Source organism: Xenopus tropicalis, chromosome 5 (assembly GCF_000004195.4).
Source record: "Xenopus tropicalis strain Nigerian chromosome 5, UCB_Xtro_10.0, whole genome shotgun sequence".
NCBI classification, from domain to species: domain Eukaryota; kingdom Metazoa; phylum Chordata; class Amphibia; order Anura; family Pipidae; genus Xenopus; species Xenopus tropicalis.
In genome coordinates, this window is record NC_030681.2 from 83,406,151 (window position 1) to 83,424,771 (window position 18,621).

Here is an 18,621-nt window from a genome sequence, read left to right on the forward strand (position 1 = left end):
AAAGCCATATATTTTTGGAAAGAACACATTCCCCCAAATCCACAATCGGTAAACATGTCTATCTTTTACCAGTGTGGTAAAATTGACCACATACAGCCATACTATCCAGTTTCTAATGAGGTTGAGAACCAATCTGCATTGTGTAAGGTATACCACAGGCATATTAAGTTCTAAAGAAGATGCTACAAGTGCCAAGTGGTAGGTCATCAGGACCAGAATAGTAAGACTTACAAAAAAACTACAGAAGTCTAGTTTAAGCCTCACTATGTGAGATTGAACCCCCCTAAAGAAGATAAGGTGATTAGTCAAGAGAAGACTACTGTGGAGAACTCCGTTGGCATAAGGTTGGCCACTGAACCCTGTGACACCCCCAATAGACCTAAGAGACTGGGTCTGGGTAAGTGCAAAACTTCAGGTAAGACCCCTGTTAGGTTCTCAGGTAACGGCAGTGCAACAGAAATTGTTGAATGTTTCACTGCTTTTAAATGTCAGGCAATAAGGGGATCAGAGAGCCTTTTTGCTTGTTTTTCTGACTTTGACATCATCCTGATGTTTTCAGGGTCTACTGGATTGCAAATAGCTAAAAGCCAAGAAAAGTGAGTGTGTATTCTTCAGGAGTGTGTCAAGACAGGGTTACACATACAAAGGCAAATCACCTCAAATATGAACGCCAGAGGTCTATGCCCAATATGCATAGATATAGCAAGTATGTGGTATGTACGGACCCTAAATAAAAATAGTGCATATTAATTTTGATTTATTAAGATTGATTTTTTTTGGCATGGAAAGACCTCCTTTTCCAGAAAACTCAATATCCCAAGAATTCTAAATAACAGGTTACACACCTGTATGTACGGGTACACGTTAAGATTTCAAAAGAATAAACCAAGTGTATTCTTCACATTGTTGTGCATATTATGCCTTGGGACCCACATTCTGTAACAAGCATGTACCATGGAAAATAACTTTTTGGTTAACCCTCATTAACCTTTTAGGATTAACAAGTTAGTGGGTATACACCCAGCAAAGTAGAAGGTAAAGGCTGTTTAGAACAAAGAGAGAACCAATATCATATTATAATCTAGCTTTTGGAATGTAATGTTGGACAGACAAGTTGATTAAAGGAGGCCGCAGTAGAAGTTGTAGTTCCATGGCCCTTTATTTAGTTACGAAGCTCTTCACTAACCTCTAATATCCATACAGGTATGGGATCTATTATCCAGAAACCCATTATCCAGAAAGCTCCGAATTACGGAATGCCAATCTCCCATAGACTCATTTTTAATCAAATAATAATTGATTTAAAATTTTTAATAATTTTAAAATTGATTTACTTTTTCTCAGTAGTAATAAAACAGTACCTTGTAATTGATCCCAATTAAGATATAATTAATCCTTAATGGATGAAAAACAATCCTATTGGGTTTAATTAATGTTTTATTGATTTTTTTAGTAGACTTAAGGTATGGAGATCTAAATTACAGAAAGATCCCTTATCTGGAGTACCCTTGGTCCTAAGCATTCTGGATAATGGGTTCTTTACCTGTATTAATAATGAGGGGTACATTTTATCATATTTATTAATCTGTCACCTCTCCTGTTTTAAATCATTTTGCTCCTGTGATGGATACTTACATCAATTTATACTTATCATGTTGTCCCAGCAGTTCCAGTGGTTCTTGACTGCTTGTGAGCTGAACAAGAGCCTGCTGGCTATGGAGTTGAAATGAGCCCCAGGGAGCCTTGTGAAATGCATTCCACTTTATGTCTCTTTAAATAAGAAGATCAGGTTCCCTCTTAGGCAGCGTGAGTAAAAAACAGGTGTCTGTCAGAGGGGAAGCTTCTGTGCTGAACAGAAAACCAAAGACATAATGGGTACCAGTGCCTGTTACAATATCTTTATCAGATTAAATAAAGTTGACTGTTGCTATTTTTACTATAACCATAGGCATTTAACGTTTAGTTGTGTGACCTCTCTACATTAAGTTCAGACATGAATCACCAGCTGTACTGAGCTACAGAAGCTAAAGGAGATGCAAATACCATGGTAAGCTTGTATCCAGCAGAATAGGATTTCTTTTTATTTGTAAGGATAAGCTGAATCTATATATATATATATATATTTTTTTTTTTTTTTTTTTATTTTTTATTTTTTTTTAGTTAATATTAGACTATTCTGTGCCAAATACTGCAGTTCCTGGTACCTTCAAAAGCTGAAATCAAAATTTCAGACAGCACTAGTGGTGAAGCCCCCTCCCCCTCTTCCCGACTTGCTCTGGCACAAAAAATAACTGGGCGAGGTGGGGTGGCATCAACTAGGCTGCCTCAGGGCCCTGAGAGGAAAATAAATTTGGATGTCAAAATTAAATAAAGGGAGACATGCTGCACTGCTCCCCACCAGCTCTTAGGTAGGAGAAACTTGCGCATGCGCAGTTTAAGCAGTCTTCCTGCTACCACCAACTGCACATGCACAAGCAGGGTTCGTGTTGGTGGAGTGACCCGAAGTCTGTTCAGTTGCAGAAGAAGACAATGTCAGCCAGGTACACAGCTGCGCTACTCTGCTGTTTTAGGTTGGGGTTAGCGATAGGGACAGTTGATAAAGTTAGAAACTATGCGATAAGGGAAAGGTGAGGGGGGTCAAGGCAGTGCAAGTTAATGGGGCTTTTAAAGCCGGGTGGGGGTATAGTTCTCCTTTAAGAGACAGCAGCCTGGCAGGATTATTTCCCTTACAGATTCCATACCCTGATGAGTTCCAACAAGATTGAAACTCATCTGTAGGCAGGTAGAAATCAGCTCATCCTGCTGTTCTTATAAAACACATTGAGCAAAAAATATATAAGTGCCTGTATTTTAACAGTGGAAACTGTTATAGCAAAACTGGCGTACTTCCAAGGAATGCTGTTTAGCCTACACAGAAGTGTATCTGCAGTCTAAAATGAATAGCAAACCCTTGCATATTATAACAAAACCAGACAAAATAGAAAAAAAATCATCCCTTGCTCCAATACTGTATCTATGACGAGAAATGTATGTAAGGCAAAACACTAATAGGCCTGATGACTTGATATCCAAGGACAACTGGCCAGATAAAAGTGTATAAGCTGCCAACACATATTAATTCAAATTGCAACCATGATGTATTGGCCCTCAGGCTAGTGGGTCAGATCCCTTGGTGGAAGGACAGGGAAGAATGGCTCTGGCATCTAGAACATTTTTAGGCGAATCAAATTAATAATTTTGGTTTCTTCAGTAAAACATTGTCAGAAATGTACAAATATCTGTGCATGTCCATTGGATACAGTTGTTTAATTAAGTTCTTCCCTATAACAGACCCATATAATTTACTGTTGGAAAGCTTGTTATAGCATAGTTTCTCAAACCAATGCATATCCCGCAGCAACAGTGCGTGCTCTCAGTAAAATCCACCCTTTAACACAGATCATACTGTGATATCTGCTGCAAAATATAGGTGGAAACTGACAAATCTGGAAGTGGTAGGATTGGAAACAAAGGTGGATTCACAGTACCTCAACTATATTTTCTTCTTATACACAGCCTGCAAATAAAATTGCTGTCTGGTTGTCAGGGTTACTGACCCCAGCAACCAAAATACAGACATTTAAGCATCATTTTTATTTATATTATTCTTATTTATTTTTTGCTAATTTTTATATTTGCACTTACTTTTTTTCATTTTTCATTCTGATTTTAAAGTTGTTGCCTGGTTGCCATGTTAATTAAGCCCTAGTTACTAGATAACTAACTTCAGTCCTATATATTTATATAAGTATAAAAAAAAACCAACAAACAGCTAAAATATAAAAATGCAGTATCTTGCAATACTACTGTTTACACAAGAGATCCCCAACCATTTTTTTTACTCATAAGCCAAACTCAGATGTAAAAAGTGTTGGTGAGCCACACAATCATGTAAAATGTTCTTTGAGAATGCCAAATAAGGGCTGTGATTGGATATTTGGTAGGCCCATGTGGACTGGTAGCCTGCAGGAGTCTCTATGCCTCCAAGCAAGAAATTTAAAAATGGGCAGCTATGTTGAGGCCACTGGGAGAAACATCACAGAAGGTGGTGAGCAACATGTTGTTTGTGAGTCACTGGTTGGGGAAAACGACACTAAGGGGCCCATTTACTTACTCACGAACGGGCCGAATGCGCCCGATTGCGTTTTTTTCGTAATGATCGGTATTTTGCGATTTTTTCGGAAAATTATCGCGACTTTTTCGTTACCAATACGATTTTTGCGGAAAAACGCGAGTTTTTCGTAGCCATTCCGAAAGTTGCGATTTTTCCGTAGCGTTAAAACTTGCGCAAAAAGTTGCGATTTTTTCGTAGTGTTAAAACTTGCGCAAAACGTCGTTTTAACGCTACGAAAAAATCGGAACTTTCGGAATGGCTACGAAAAACTCGCGTTTTTTCGCGCAAATCGTATTGGTAACGAAAAAGTCGCGATAATTTTCGAAAAGTCGTAAAGGCGCCGAAAAAATCGCCAAAAATACGAAAAAGTCGCAAAATGTTCGTTTTCCAATCGGAATTTTTCCAATTCGGTCGGAATTCGTGTCTTAGTAAATCAGCCCCTAAAAGTTAATTATAGCCAAAAATTACCATATATACTCGAGTATAAGTCGATCCGAATATAAGCCGAGGTACTTAATTTAACCTAAGAAAACTGGAAAAACTTATTAACTCGAGTATAAGCCTAGGGTGGGAAATGCAGCAGCTATTGCTAAGTTTCAATAATCAAAATAAAAAACAGTAAATTACATAAATTGAGGCATCAGTGGGGTATAGGTTTTTAAATATTTATTAAAAAGAAAAACTGTACATTATCTCTGTAAGTGGAGAAGAGGGTCAACAAAAACAATATGAGTACTACCCCATGCTCATTGCGCATTGGCAAACTGGCAGCAGATCCAGTCCCGGAGGACACGTGAGGGGGAATAAGTATTGCTAGTGGGAGCCTAGGCCAGGGCACTGGAGGGTCTGGTTGCAGGTGGCCTAATTTGCACACAAAGGACAGAGGGTGCTAGTCTAGAGGGACATATGGTACCCGACTCGAGTATAAGCCGAGGGTGACTTTTTCAGCACATTTTGGGTGCTGAAAAACTAGGCTTATACTCGAGTATATACAGTACATTTGACCTATGTGTAAGAACTAAAACCATTATATTCTACACAGCTTATCTGTTATCTCCCTATTTGGCTTGAATGGCTGCCTGCCATACTGTAGCAGTATTTATAAAGCAAACATAGTATTTACCAGGGTAGGGTAACAGTGCATATTATAAAACTTTCCTTTTTTGGTATTGTGGTTTCTTCAAAAGCAACAGGATAAGTATAGGAAGATTAGTATTTACTAAGTTAAAAGTGGTGTAAAAGCAGTGCAATGTGACACAAATTTTTACAGAGCTTTTTCACACTAACACTAGTTTTTACACCAGAGTTTTACACTCAGGTATTCATTACACGGCTTTATACCTACACATGATTTAGGTAGAGTTTGAGAGGTATAGTTGTACTTATGAACAATAAGTGCATAATACGTCTGGCCCTGAGTGCACATGAAATACTACATTCTTCTGGCACTTTAAAGGGTTACATTCACATCTTCTCTTGTATAAAACTACAGGTAAGAGACCCCCAGAAGACAGTCTACGGCTAAAGGAAGCTCATGGGACATACCAGGGGCCAGAAGTTGGCACCAGCACTATCTCCACAGCAGAGCAGCAGAAGGGGGAGGAGCCAGCTCGTTCCCAGACAATACAATCCCCACACACATACACGCAGTGTATGATCAGTAAGAAGCCTGAATCTGTCCAGTAGCCAGAGCGCTCTGCTGCTGCACCGCATACATGTCTGTGTCCCTACGCACAGGGCAGCACTTCCCCACCGACAGGAGCTGTAGCAGCTGCACCTTTCATCTCGGGAGGCAGAGACAAACGCGGCCTCAGCCCCAGAAAGCTGCATGACTGTTTGCTCGGTCTCTTTCATCTGATGCTAACAGAGGTGAGCCATTGTGTTGCTATTAGCAGGTAACGCTCTGTCCCTGCACGCTGTGCGTTGCATTGCTTTGGCGCTACACACTAGTCTGGGGCTCGCTGTGCTTCACTTGCTGAGGTTTCTGGGAATGTTTTTGCCTGCAGGAGTGCTGCTGAGGGGAGAGGTTACCGGCTGCGCCTTCTCATGCAAGTTCTTTAGCGCCTCATAGAGCAGCGGTAGCCCTGCCTTCTATTCCCGTGGCTGTGACAGTCAATGGCTTGTTGCTGTGCATCTGCTTCCCTGCTGCATTGCGATTGGGATTGCCGCTCGCTCCCCATGTTCTTTTCACATGTTGCAATATTGCTTCACGATGGTGTTTCCATTTGCGCGTATCGCAGCCCTATAACTACTACTCACCTCAATGTGAGGATTGGAAATGGAAGCTGTCAGTGTAGCATGGCATGAGCAGCCCTGGGGATATAGATGGCAGGGTGCCATGCCCATTTTTAGCTCAGTGTTTGTAGTGCGTTATTTTTATTGGACACCCTGAATTGACAGATTGGGCCCAGATGTTCACTGAATTACTTTCCTGTGTATTTCCTTAGTGGATTTCTGTTTGTTAATGTCCTGACACCACATATTTGCCTGTGTCCTTTACATGGACTGAGTAAGCTATTTTTTTTTTTTAATTGTTCAATATTCCTGTACAATGCCTATTAAAATAGCCCAGGGACTAAAATAGGGAAAAGCCATGTGTGGCCCTCTAGCTGTCCCTAAATTTGCACTCCTTGAATCTGCCAACACTCCTCTGAGAATTATGGGAGCTGTAGTTCAGCAGCCAGAAAATTACTGCAAGTTAGTGGGCAAAATATTACTTATGGATACTTCCTCCTGTTCTCATTCAGTTATGCATTCGGAATGTCTCTTTCTAATATTTATATTCCCAAGCAGCCCACTCAATAAATGTCAAGGACTTTTTAAAGGAGAACTAAACCCAAAAAATGATAATGGCAACAAATGCCATATTCTATTTACAGGTATGGGATCCGTTATCCGGAAACCTGATATCCAGAAAGCTCCGAATTACGGAAAGCCTGTCTCCCATAGACTCCATTTTAATCATTTTAATCAAATAATTCAGATTATTTAAATTGATTTCCTTTTTCTCTGTAAAAAAATAAAACAGTATCTTGTACTTGATCCCAACTAAGTTACAATTAATTCTTACTGGATTCAAAATAATCCTATTGGGTTTGATTAATATTTTATTGATTTTTTTATCAGAATTAAGTTATGTAGATCCAAGTTACGGAAAGACCCCTTATCCGGAATAACCTTGGTCCTGAGCAATCTGGATAATGGGTCCTATACCTGTACTGTACTTAGTGCACCAGCTGAAAGTTTCACCATCTCAATAGCAGCAATGATCCAGGACTTCAAACTTCACAAAACGTCACAGGAGCTCCCCATCTTGGAAAGTGTCTGTGACACCCACATACTCAATGTTCTCTGGGCAACTGTTAAGCTAAACTTAGGGGTTGTAGCAAATTATCAAGCAGAAAATGAGGTTTAAGGGCTCTGGCACACGGGGAGATTAGTCGCCTGCGACAAATCTCCCTTGTCATGGGCGACTAATCTCCCCAAACTACCATCCCACCGGCGAACATGTAAGTCACCGGTGGGATGGTACACGATGCGCAGGCGATTTCGGCAAATCGCCGAAGTTGCCTCGCGAGGCATTTTCGGCGATTGCCCGAAATCGCGCCGCTGTGTGTGCCATCCCACCGGCGACTTACATGTTCGCCGGTGGGATGCCAACTGACGGCAACTCGATTAGTCGCCCGCGAACAGGGAGATTTGTCGCGGGCGACTAATCTCCCCTTGTGCCAGAGCCCTAAGGGTGATGACACATGGAGTTAATAGTAGCAGCTACTTGTCACAGCTACAGAAACAGACAATGCTGATCATTTACTGATAACTGTCTCTACGTGTGTTTTATCAGAGGCAATTCTCAGTATTGTCTATGGCAGGGTATTTTCTGGCGTTTAGTAGCTTTGACAAGTAGCTGCTATTAGGGCCGTAGCAGACGGGGAGATTAGTCGCTGCTCAACAAATCTCCCTTGTCGCGGGTGTCTAATCTTCCCGAAATGCCATCCCACCGGCAAGAATGTAAATTGCCGGTGGGTCGCATACACAGTGCCGAAATTGGCAAAGTTGCCTTGAGAGGAAACTTCGACGATTTCTGTGCCACGTATGCGATCCCACCGGCGATTTACATTCTCGCCGGTGGGATGGCATTTCGGGGAGATGAGTCGCCCGTGACAAGTTGCGGGCGACTAATCTCCCCGTCTGTCACGGCCCTTAAATAGCTCCATGTGTCTTAGCCCTAACTGTTAAACTGTTATGTAAGACGCCCTAACTGTTATGTAAGATGATGTTGCAGGGATGATTATAGATTTCTAATGCTTACTGCACTGGTTTCTGAGTTGCCATGTAATGCGAGTGTGAATAATTTACTAATCAGCCTTATATTGTGACATTTATATTCTGTATATACAGTGTATTGTGAGTGGGTCCCTAAGATCAGTTAACTGACAGCAGCACAGAGCATGTGCAGTGAATCAGCAGAAAAGAAGAGCTACTGGGGCATTTTTGGGGGCACAGATCTTCACTGCTAAAGGGCTGTGGTTGCCTTGGGCTGATACAGAAACCCAAAACATCATGTACAACATTTTTGCCCTACTTCTTTAGTTAGGCTTTTGTTCTCCTTTAAATTATCTTGGCATTGCCATACGCTTTTCCTTACATACAAGTATTTTCTCCTTTTCCACAAATATATAACTGTACCTACCTGTTTTTGTGAGGGGGTGTGCTTATGCTAGCACATTGTACAATTCTATGCAGTATTTTATTACATACTTGGCTAAATCAGTGGTGCTCAACCCATTGGTCATGACTTCAGCTGCCTTCATGAATTTGTTTCCATGGAGATATGGATGCAGAACACAGCAATTATATTTAAAAGATTTGTATCCCCAGATTCCCTGTTAGAGGAGAAATTCCTTATACCAGGGACTTGCACTTGAAGGTTTAGCCTTAAATGCCCTCTAAGGGGCATTTGATGCAACCAGTGGCCAGCTCAGCCAAACAGGAACACTGGACAAAGTTAGCAATTCATTATACCAGTTTAGGTTCAGTTAATTTATTAGGGTGCTTCATTTGATCTGTTTAAAAATAATCCCAATGCTAAATCTGCTGCTGTCAAACTTTAAATAGTATTTTTGTATTTTTTCTCAGTTTTGTGCATATATTTACAATGTTAACACATTATTTATTTATTATAATTTAAAGGGGCAGCATACTTCTTATTCTGCATTAGTTTCATGAATTGGGTTTGTACTACCTACATACTTTTTTTTTTATTCACAAAAATTCATGGTTTTTGTCATGGCTTCGGCTAAACAAGGCAAACATGGAAATGTTTGGTCCTTTTGAGGTAGATAACTACATTGCACAGATAAACAGAAGCCCATATATGCATCGATGATTATCTGAGCTCTGGTAATCTAATTATATGCCCTACAAGAACCAAACATGGAGTAGCTTCAGTTTCCCTGTTTGACCTGTTCAGCTTGATAAATAACAAAAACCATATATTTTTGTGATTAAAACAATAGGCAAACAGAATGTTCAGACCAAGCCCTACTCATTTTCAAGAAGGGGGTATACTGCCCCATAAAGAAAATCTATCATTTGTGTTATTTGTTAAGCTAAACAGGGAATATAAAGGTTAAAGCTACATCATGTTTTTAACTTCCTGTTTCTTTCAAGGCAGAAAATTTTATTATCAGTGCACTTATAAGGGCCGTGGCACACGGGGAGATTAGGAAGAGGGAGATTTGTCACGGGCAACTAATCTCCCCGATATGCCATCCCACTGGCGAGAATGTAAATCACCGGTGGGATGGCATACGTGGCGCAACAATTTGCCGAAATCGCCGAAGTTGCCTCGAGAGGAAACTTCGGCGATCGAGGCGCCACGTATGCCATTCCACCGGCGATTTACATTCTCGCCGATGGGATGGCATATCGGGGAGATTAGTCGCCCGCGACAAGGGAGATTTGTTGTGCCACAGCCCGAAAGCCCCTGCATAATGGATTAATACCAAATAAATGGAGTGAAAGGAGAAAGTTTGTTTATACAGAGATCATTATCTTAAAGTAAAGTTGATTATGTATATACACACAAAATTGTGCGAAATTGTACATAGCTGCACTACCTGCTTTTTTTTTGTTTCGACTGTCTGCCCAAACAATTGGTACAATAGGAAGGTGACCATGCAATGTATGGCCTCTTGTTCATAACTCATCCATTTGGCCAGTGTGGCACTTTACTCTGCTAATTACAAGAAAGATACGTGTGAACAGAGGTTCTTCAAGGCTGTCTCTACATGGGGCAACACAGTGGGTAATGTAAAAAGATATATTGCATGCCAACCTGTTTTCAATGTTTTAACCCATAAAAAAGCCCAAACAATTATTATATAAAGATAGTATGTCATTTAAGTAAAGCTATAGTGAGGTACATTGTCATTAACCTCTATTGAAGAGGTCCTGCAAACTTTATCAATTATTTGTAAGCCTCATAAAATTCTCATCACCAGTAGTTATAAAAAGTAAAACATAATAATCAGGGCATAAAAAATAAGCCCAACATGTTTCCAGCCTCATGTCAGCCTATCTGATTGGTAGTTTTTGGTACTGAAACTATTGCACATTTGGCTACTTTTATTGCATAACATGTAAACTAAGTACTACTTGAATATTAATCTAAATACATTGTTACAGTGTCAAAAAGGCTATACACACCTCTTATGGGAATCTTCTATTTCAACTATATGGGCTACTATTATGGTTTCTTTATGGGTTTTTTTTAGTAAATAGACACTATCTAAGTTTGTATATTTTGCCCTTCTATGTGTATCTTTTTCCAATTACAATACCATTCAAAATGTATGTATGTATATTTTTATTTATAAAGCGCTACTTATGTACGCAGCGCTGTACAGTAGAATACATTAATACAAACAGGGTGTTAATAAGATAATAGATAAATACAAAGTATAACAATAAATACAGATAAATACAGCAGCAATAAGTTAAGAGTTGAGGACACAAGAGGAAGGAGGTCCCTGCCCCTTAGAGCTTACAATCTATATGGGAAGGGTAACTAACAGACACAAATAGGCAAATATAAGTGCATAATATTAAGCAATGTGATTTCAAGAACCCCTGTAATCTTTGTATCCTTCTATACTTCTTTGTTGGCAACAATTTGAAATGATTGGACAGTGTAGTCCTGTAAGCAAATTATAATCTTTCCAAAAACAGTTCATCAGTATAGGGAAACTAATGGTTGTTTGTTCCTTTTCCTCTCAAAGCGCCTTTTCTGCTGGGTCATAACACAATGTCCCCTTTTGGCTAATGCAGTACTTTGTCCAGCCTGCCTGGGAAGCTTGAGTTTGTTTATTTTTGAAGGATCCCTTTGATCTTTATTTTCTCTCCTTTTCAGACCTCACCCTCCTCCACATTAGAAAGCATTCTGCTTTTTTTTTTACCAAGCAATCTACATTTGTGTTTGCCCAAAAAAATCCCACAATTTACCTCTTCCCATTTTGTAACTTTAACTGCAGTTCTTTTGTTTAACACTTTTTTGAGGGTGTGGGATTTGCTACTTTACAAATACAATGTGTGTATTTAGTGCATCCCTAAAATAAGTTGTTAAAGGCATTGATGAAGCCCAAGTAGGCAAAACCATTTCAAAGAATTTGAGAAATCAGTCTTTGTCAGGTATGGAGAATATATTGCAAGGGAAGAATAGGAATTCAGAATAAGCTACAGGTATAAGGCCACTCCACCATGCTTATATTGGTCCATTATAGAGCATAGTGGGTATTGGTGGGTATTGGTGGGTATTACTTCTTGCTAATGTTAATTTTTCAGAAATCAACCTTCTATAAAAAAAAACAAAAAAACTGCAAGTTGACCTGCAGTCCTGCCTTTTTAAACTCTGACTTCTCAGTTACAATGGCTTGCAAATGGCTTTACCATCCATCCCTGCTCAATGCTAATCATAGGATTGAGGCACTAAGTATTAAATGTTGCTCCCATTTTCTCTATACAAATTGCAGCAAATCTGAAATGATTGGAGCATATTTGCTCCCAGTGTTCTGGAAGCAGAGATGCTGAGCTGTGTTATTTATGCTGACATTATCTCTTATATCCAGATTTACAAATCATCAGGCAGAGGCTGAAAATGTGCCTTTAATGTCAGTCCCTGCAGCAGCAGAAATATAAATAACAGGATAGAGTGTGTATCTTTATCACCTTCAAAAAGGGTTGGTATGGTTATTAAAAAGCAGTTTACAAAATACATTGGGAGTAATGGATTCCTTATCCAGAAACCTGTTATTCAGAAATATCCAAATTATGGGAAGGCTAGGCTATCTCCCATAGAGTCCTTTTTTTCCACAATTCATTTTTCTTTCCATAATTTCCTTTTTATCTTTTTTTACTTTTTAATAAAAAGAAAAAATAATGTACCTTGTACTTGATGGTAACACAGCTGCATAAATCCATATTGGTGGATATTAATATTTCCATTAGACAGGAAACAATTCTCAGTATACAGGTATTGGATCTGTTATCCAGAATGCTCGGGACCTGGGTTTTTCCGGGTAAGGGATCTTTCTGAAATTTGGATCTCTATAACTTAAGTTTGCTAAAAATCATTTAAACATTAAATAAAGCCAATAGGATTGTTTTGCCTCCAATAAGGATTAATTATATCTTAGTTGGGATCAAGTACAAGGTACTGTTTTATTAGTACATAGAAAAAGGAAATCATTTTTAAAAATTAAAATTATTTGCTTATAATGGAGTCTATAGAAGATGGCCTTTCCGTAATGCAAAACTTTCTGGATAACGGATTTCCGGATAATTGATCCCATACCTGTACTTGTATATTATAAGCTGTTGTTATAAGTTTACAAATTTGCAGCAAATTAATGTACTGACCATTATTAATCATATACTGCTTTTAAATTTGTATACATATGGGAGCTCCAGTATATGCTAAATTTAGTTGTAGTTAGTTTTGGTGGCCCGTGGGCTGCATCCAATATCCTCCTTGTGTGCACACCCCCTCCCCCCCATATCTGGCTGGTGTGATTGCTTACCTGTGTAAGATTTAAAAGGTATCTGCATTATCCACACCTCAGATTCAGACTGTAAGCCTCTGTATTGTTCACACATGTAAGCCCCTGAATGGTTTGCACCTGTAATATCCAGTATTGTTTACACCTGTAAATCCCCACAGCATTCACACCTGTAATGCTTTCAGACCGACTGTAGAAGTGATGCCAGCATCGTGTGCACAGTACCACAGTATCATACTGTTCATCTTAGAGTGGTCATGGTCAGTTACTTGCATGGTCCTGATAGGTTTCCCTGTCTGCTTGTGTCTGCCCTACTCTGCTCTATGTGCCATACTCTGCCTGCCCTAATCTGCCTGTGTGTGCCATACTCTGCCTGCCCTAATCTGCCTGTGTGTGCCATACTCTGCCTGCACTATGCTGCCTGTGTGTGCCATACTCTGCCTGCCCTATGCCGCCTTTGTGTGCAATACTCTGCCTGCCCTATGCCGCCTGTGTGTGCAATACTCTGCTTGCCCTACCCTGCCTGTGTGTGCAATACTCTGCCTGCCCTATGCTGCCTGTTTGTGTAATACTCTGCCAGCCATAAATTGCCTACCCCATGCTGCCTGTGTTTGCCGTACTCTGCCTGCTCTATGCTACCTTTTGGAGGTGAGCCTGGTGGGGGGTTGTTCTGGGAATTTGTTAGCATTTGTAAATAGTTATCATATGGTTCCTAAAGTGTTTAATTATGTGCTTGGGGTTGCTAATCTATCCACAGGGGAGGAGCAGACATTTAAGATGGATTTAAGGATATGTATTAATGTGACTTAATTTTTCACTGCGTGATGCAGTGAGCAGGGATATTTTTGGTGTGCTTCCACCATAAATGTGAATCAATAGCATGAGTATGGTATAAAATGAGTGTGGTTTAAAAAAAGGATAGTGGTCAACACTGGCTTCTATTATTGGCCCTCTACCACGTAGGTCAAAAAAATTCCCACCCTCGGTACCAAAGAAGTTGGACAGCACTGCTGTAGAGGAACAGACCCTGCAAATGATAGGAAGCAAATGATAGGAAACTCTTAAGTTAGTTAAAATCAGCAGTGAAGTCCTACAGATCGACTAAAGTATTTTGGCCTCGTACAGAGTTTTTAAAGAAACTGTTTAGTTTCCCAGGAAACTGGGTAAATAGATAGGCTGTGCAAAATAAAAAAAAATGTTTTCAATACAGTTAGCCAAAAATATAATCTATAAAGGCTGGAGTGAACAGATGCCAGTGTAAAAACACTTCTTTCTCCTCTAACCTATTACCAGTAAGTAACCAATCAGTGCCTTGAATGTGACCTGTGTTCTCAGGATCAAAAATAAAATAACTAACCAGTTATGTCCCATGTGGACCCCCCTCAAGTCGCCGACTGACTAAGATTAGAGAGCTGAAAGCAGAAAGTAGTGTTCTGGCTATTACGTTAGACATCCGCTCACTCCAGCCTTTATAGATCATATTTTTGACTAACTGTATTAGAAACATTTTTTGTTTTGCACAGCCTATTTACTTATTATTAAACTGTTCCTTTATATACAGTTAAAGAAAACATAAACATTTCATAACTGTGTTGCAGTCAGAAGGTACAAGACTGCCATCATATTTCAACATAATATCAAGGGTTAATGCTTGCTGGGAGCTGTAGTCTAGCAATAGCAAAGCTGGATATTTGAAACAACATTGCAAGGTCTTCAGGGCCAACAGCCCAACTGATGCAAGAGCACCTTCCAATGGGAATTCTACCTCCTCTGTGTACACCTAGCTCCCAGATCTTACTGTTCCTGCTGTTATTGATAGAGGTATTAAACATATTTCTCTAAACATGCAATTTTTTAATGTTTGATTAATATTGGCAAGCAACAACTGCAGGACAACTTCACTGCCAGTTGTGGTACTAGTAGGAGTGCTCCTCAGTGGATCATTTTTTAATTAATTATTATATGCTGGCTTTGGGGAGATATAGGTGCTAATGGAAGAGTTTTAGGGAAAGTTTATCTCCCCTTTAAAATATACTGCTTGCATCGAAACTTATCGCGCCGCCAGTGGGATGGCATATCTGGGAGATTAGTCGCCCGAGACACAGGAGATTAGTCGCCTGCGACAAATCTCCCTTGTTGCGGGCGACTAATCTCCCAGATATGCCATCCCACCGGCTAGAATGTAAATCGCAAGAAGTGACAAGAAGTGCTAAAATGAAGATGGCTTCATATTTTTGTGAAGTGCTAGAAATAACAGAAACCATAGATATTTTAAAAAGGGGGTGTATACGGTCCCTTTAATCTAGTTTTTTTTTTTGTAGTTGCTATTTGAAAATGTAGTATTATGTAGTGGGTGCAATTAGCACAATTAACTAATTTTACTAAAAAACTAAATGTTTCTGTTAATAGTAGATACACACGCGCATATATATATATATATATATATATATATATATATATATATATATATATATACGGTGTGTGTGTGTGTGTATATATATATATATATATATATATATATATATATAATATATAAAAGTGTTACCATTATATGTAAATATAGGTATGGGATCTGTTTTCTGGAAACCTATTATCCAGAAATCTCCATATTTACAGTTCATCTGCCATAATTTTATCAAATAATTAAAAAAACAGTAGCCTGTACTTATCCTTAGATATCATAAATCCTTATTGGAGCAAAACAATCCTGTTGGGTTTATTTTAATGTTTAAATATTTTTTTTAGTAGACTTAGGGGCTGATTTATCAAAGTGTGAGATTATAACTCACTGCAGAAAAACTCACCTACTTTCTATGAGATTTTTAGAAGGGTATTTATCAATGGGTGAAAGTTAGAGTTAAACATTTTATAAATACACCTTTAAACCCCCATAAGAATGAATAGAAAGTGGGTGGGAAAGGCCCCTTATCTGAAAATCCCAGGTCCCGAGCATTCTGGATAACAGGTCCCATACCTGTATTAGATATTACCATTACTTTGTTTAATATGTCATTAGTGTGAAATTAATTCAGTTGGAGGTAGTCTTGAGTAAATTTCAGTACATATTGATTGTTGGTTATTGACTTCATTCATTTCTCTTGACCTTACTGTCCAATTATCTGAGGAAATTGCACTCATCAGCAGAATACCAGGTACGGTACTACAGGACAGCTGCACCAATACATTCTTGGACTTTCTTCTTTGGGATATCTATTACAGATAGAAACGGCTGGAATTTAGGAGTCTCCTGCCAGATGGATTATATGGTTGCTATGGAAACAGGCTAAGGCCATAAATGAGGCCCCAGCTGAGGTGTCTGCGTGGCATAAACAGCTCATTGAAACTTCTCTTTAACCTTTATGTTTAGACAAAACTGTCAGTGCTAGATATTGCACTTGGGTTTGTTATGTCTGTCAAAAAATGAAAGACAGCAAAAAAAGTGGATGGAGTTCATATTTTATTCAGTATTGTTACTGAAGCTTTGTTCTAAAATATACTCCTTTATGTTTAGGCTAGAACCAGGTAAAATAATATTTTACTATACGAAAAAAACAAAGCATGGTGACAATTGTTGCTATAATTCATGTAAATTTGTAACTATGCTATTTACTTTTCCCTTGCTTATATGTCCTAAGTAGCCACCTTTATTTTTGGAATCTCTGCAGTATGTGCAATATATTATTTAGGTATGAATAGGATGATTATGTAAATATGATATATACATTTCAGTTTTTCAGACTTCATTTTCAAGTAGCAATTCTTGGTGAATTTACAATGTATTCTGAAAAGTACGTTAAATGAGCTTGGTTAGAGTTGTAAAGGGGCCAAGCTGGCAGCCTAGCGGTTAGATTTAAAAAAAATCCTTTCAGGCAAAGATAGCCCTAGGGTCAAAATATCAGGTTAGCCTGACTTGGACCACCAAATTTGTAAGGTTGCCAAACAAGTGGATCTAATTATAAATCCAAATTAACAGCAAAACTAAAACTGCAAGTGAACCAGTAACAGTTTTATTAACAAATAGACATAAACCAATATGGGAAAATTATACTCTGTACCTTTTAATATTTCCATTAAACAGGAAACAATTCTCAGTATACAGGTATGGGACCTGTTATCCAAAATGCTCAGGACCTGGGGTTTTTCAGATAAAGGATCTTTATGTAATTTGGATCTCCATAACTTAAGTCTGCTAAAAATAATTTAAATATTGAATAAACCCAATAGGCTTGTTTTGTCTCCAATTAGGATTAATTATATCTTAGTTGGGATCAGGTACAAGGTACTGTTGTATAATTACAGAGAAAAGGGAAATCATTTTTAAAAGTTAGAATTATTTGCTTATAATGGAGTCTATGGGAGATGGCCTTCCCGTAATTCTGAACTTTCTGATAATGGATTTCCAGACTAGGGATCCCATACCTTTACCAGTGATAAACCAGCTTCTGAAAAGAGGTCACTTTCCTATACTGATTATTTTCTCAAGATTCCTGCAGAAATTTCTAAGTGTAATCTTATAACAGCATGTTATCGGCACTAAAACTGCATGTATACACATCCACACATTAACTATGGATAATGGTTGGTCTGGGGAATTGGCAGTTTTGAAAACTTCATATGATGATGTGCCAGTGCATGGTGCATTGGCAGATAAGAATGCAAAGGAGAGTTGCAGCTCCTCTTCACTCCCTAGTCTTCCACTCATTTGAGCTGTCAGTCCAAATTAGTTATACAATATAGAGTGGTCCATTCTGTATATGGCCCCTTGTGCGGTATCCGTTAGTTAACCCCCCCCCATGCTGATTGGAAAGACACTGTACCTGGTTGGCCACCACATGGTGACAAGGCAGTTCTTTCCACCACCAAATACATTGTCAATAACACTTTAAAAGAAAGTTCCTGTCACTGGGCACACTGGGCAGATTTCAGCAAGGAAATGTCATATAATGAAATGTCACCTTAATGTAATATAATGGTGTTTTTTGTATACACAATATACATTAAAAAAACCCACAAGTTCTGTGTGAATGTGTTTAGGTACAGGTTTGTTTAGGTAAAGGGGTGGTTCATATTTCAGTTAACTTTTAGTATGTTATAGAATATTCTGTTCCTAGCAACTTTGCAATTTACCTTCTACATCTGCAGCTTTCCAATGAGGATCACTGACCCCAACAGCCAAAAGACTATTGTTTTGTGACCTTATAATTTTATTATTGTTCCTTTTTTATTACTTATCTTTATATTTAGGCCCACTCTTATTCCTATTCCAGTCCCTCATACAAACCACTGCTTGGTTCCTAAGGAAATGTGGACCCTAGCCACCAGATAGCTGCTGAACAGAAAGCTAAGTAACTGAAAAAACACAAAAAAAAATAAAAAGTAAAGACAAATTGCAAATTCTCTACTCAAAGT

The 18,621-nt window shown here is 38.8% G+C and overlaps 1 protein-coding gene across 1 annotated transcript in view; it reads left to right on the plus strand.

Moving 5' to 3' along the window:
* Nucleotides 1-5,683: 5,683 nt before the first annotated feature.
* Nucleotides 5,684-18,621, plus strand: part of gpr63 (G protein-coupled receptor 63) — a 31,135-nt gene continuing 18,197 nt past the window's right edge. Inside the window, exon 1 of the mRNA XM_002934868.5 lies at nt 5,684-6,022. The gene's annotated coding sequence lies outside the window, so the exon portion shown is untranslated. The remainder of the gene's footprint in view (nt 6,023-18,621) is intronic.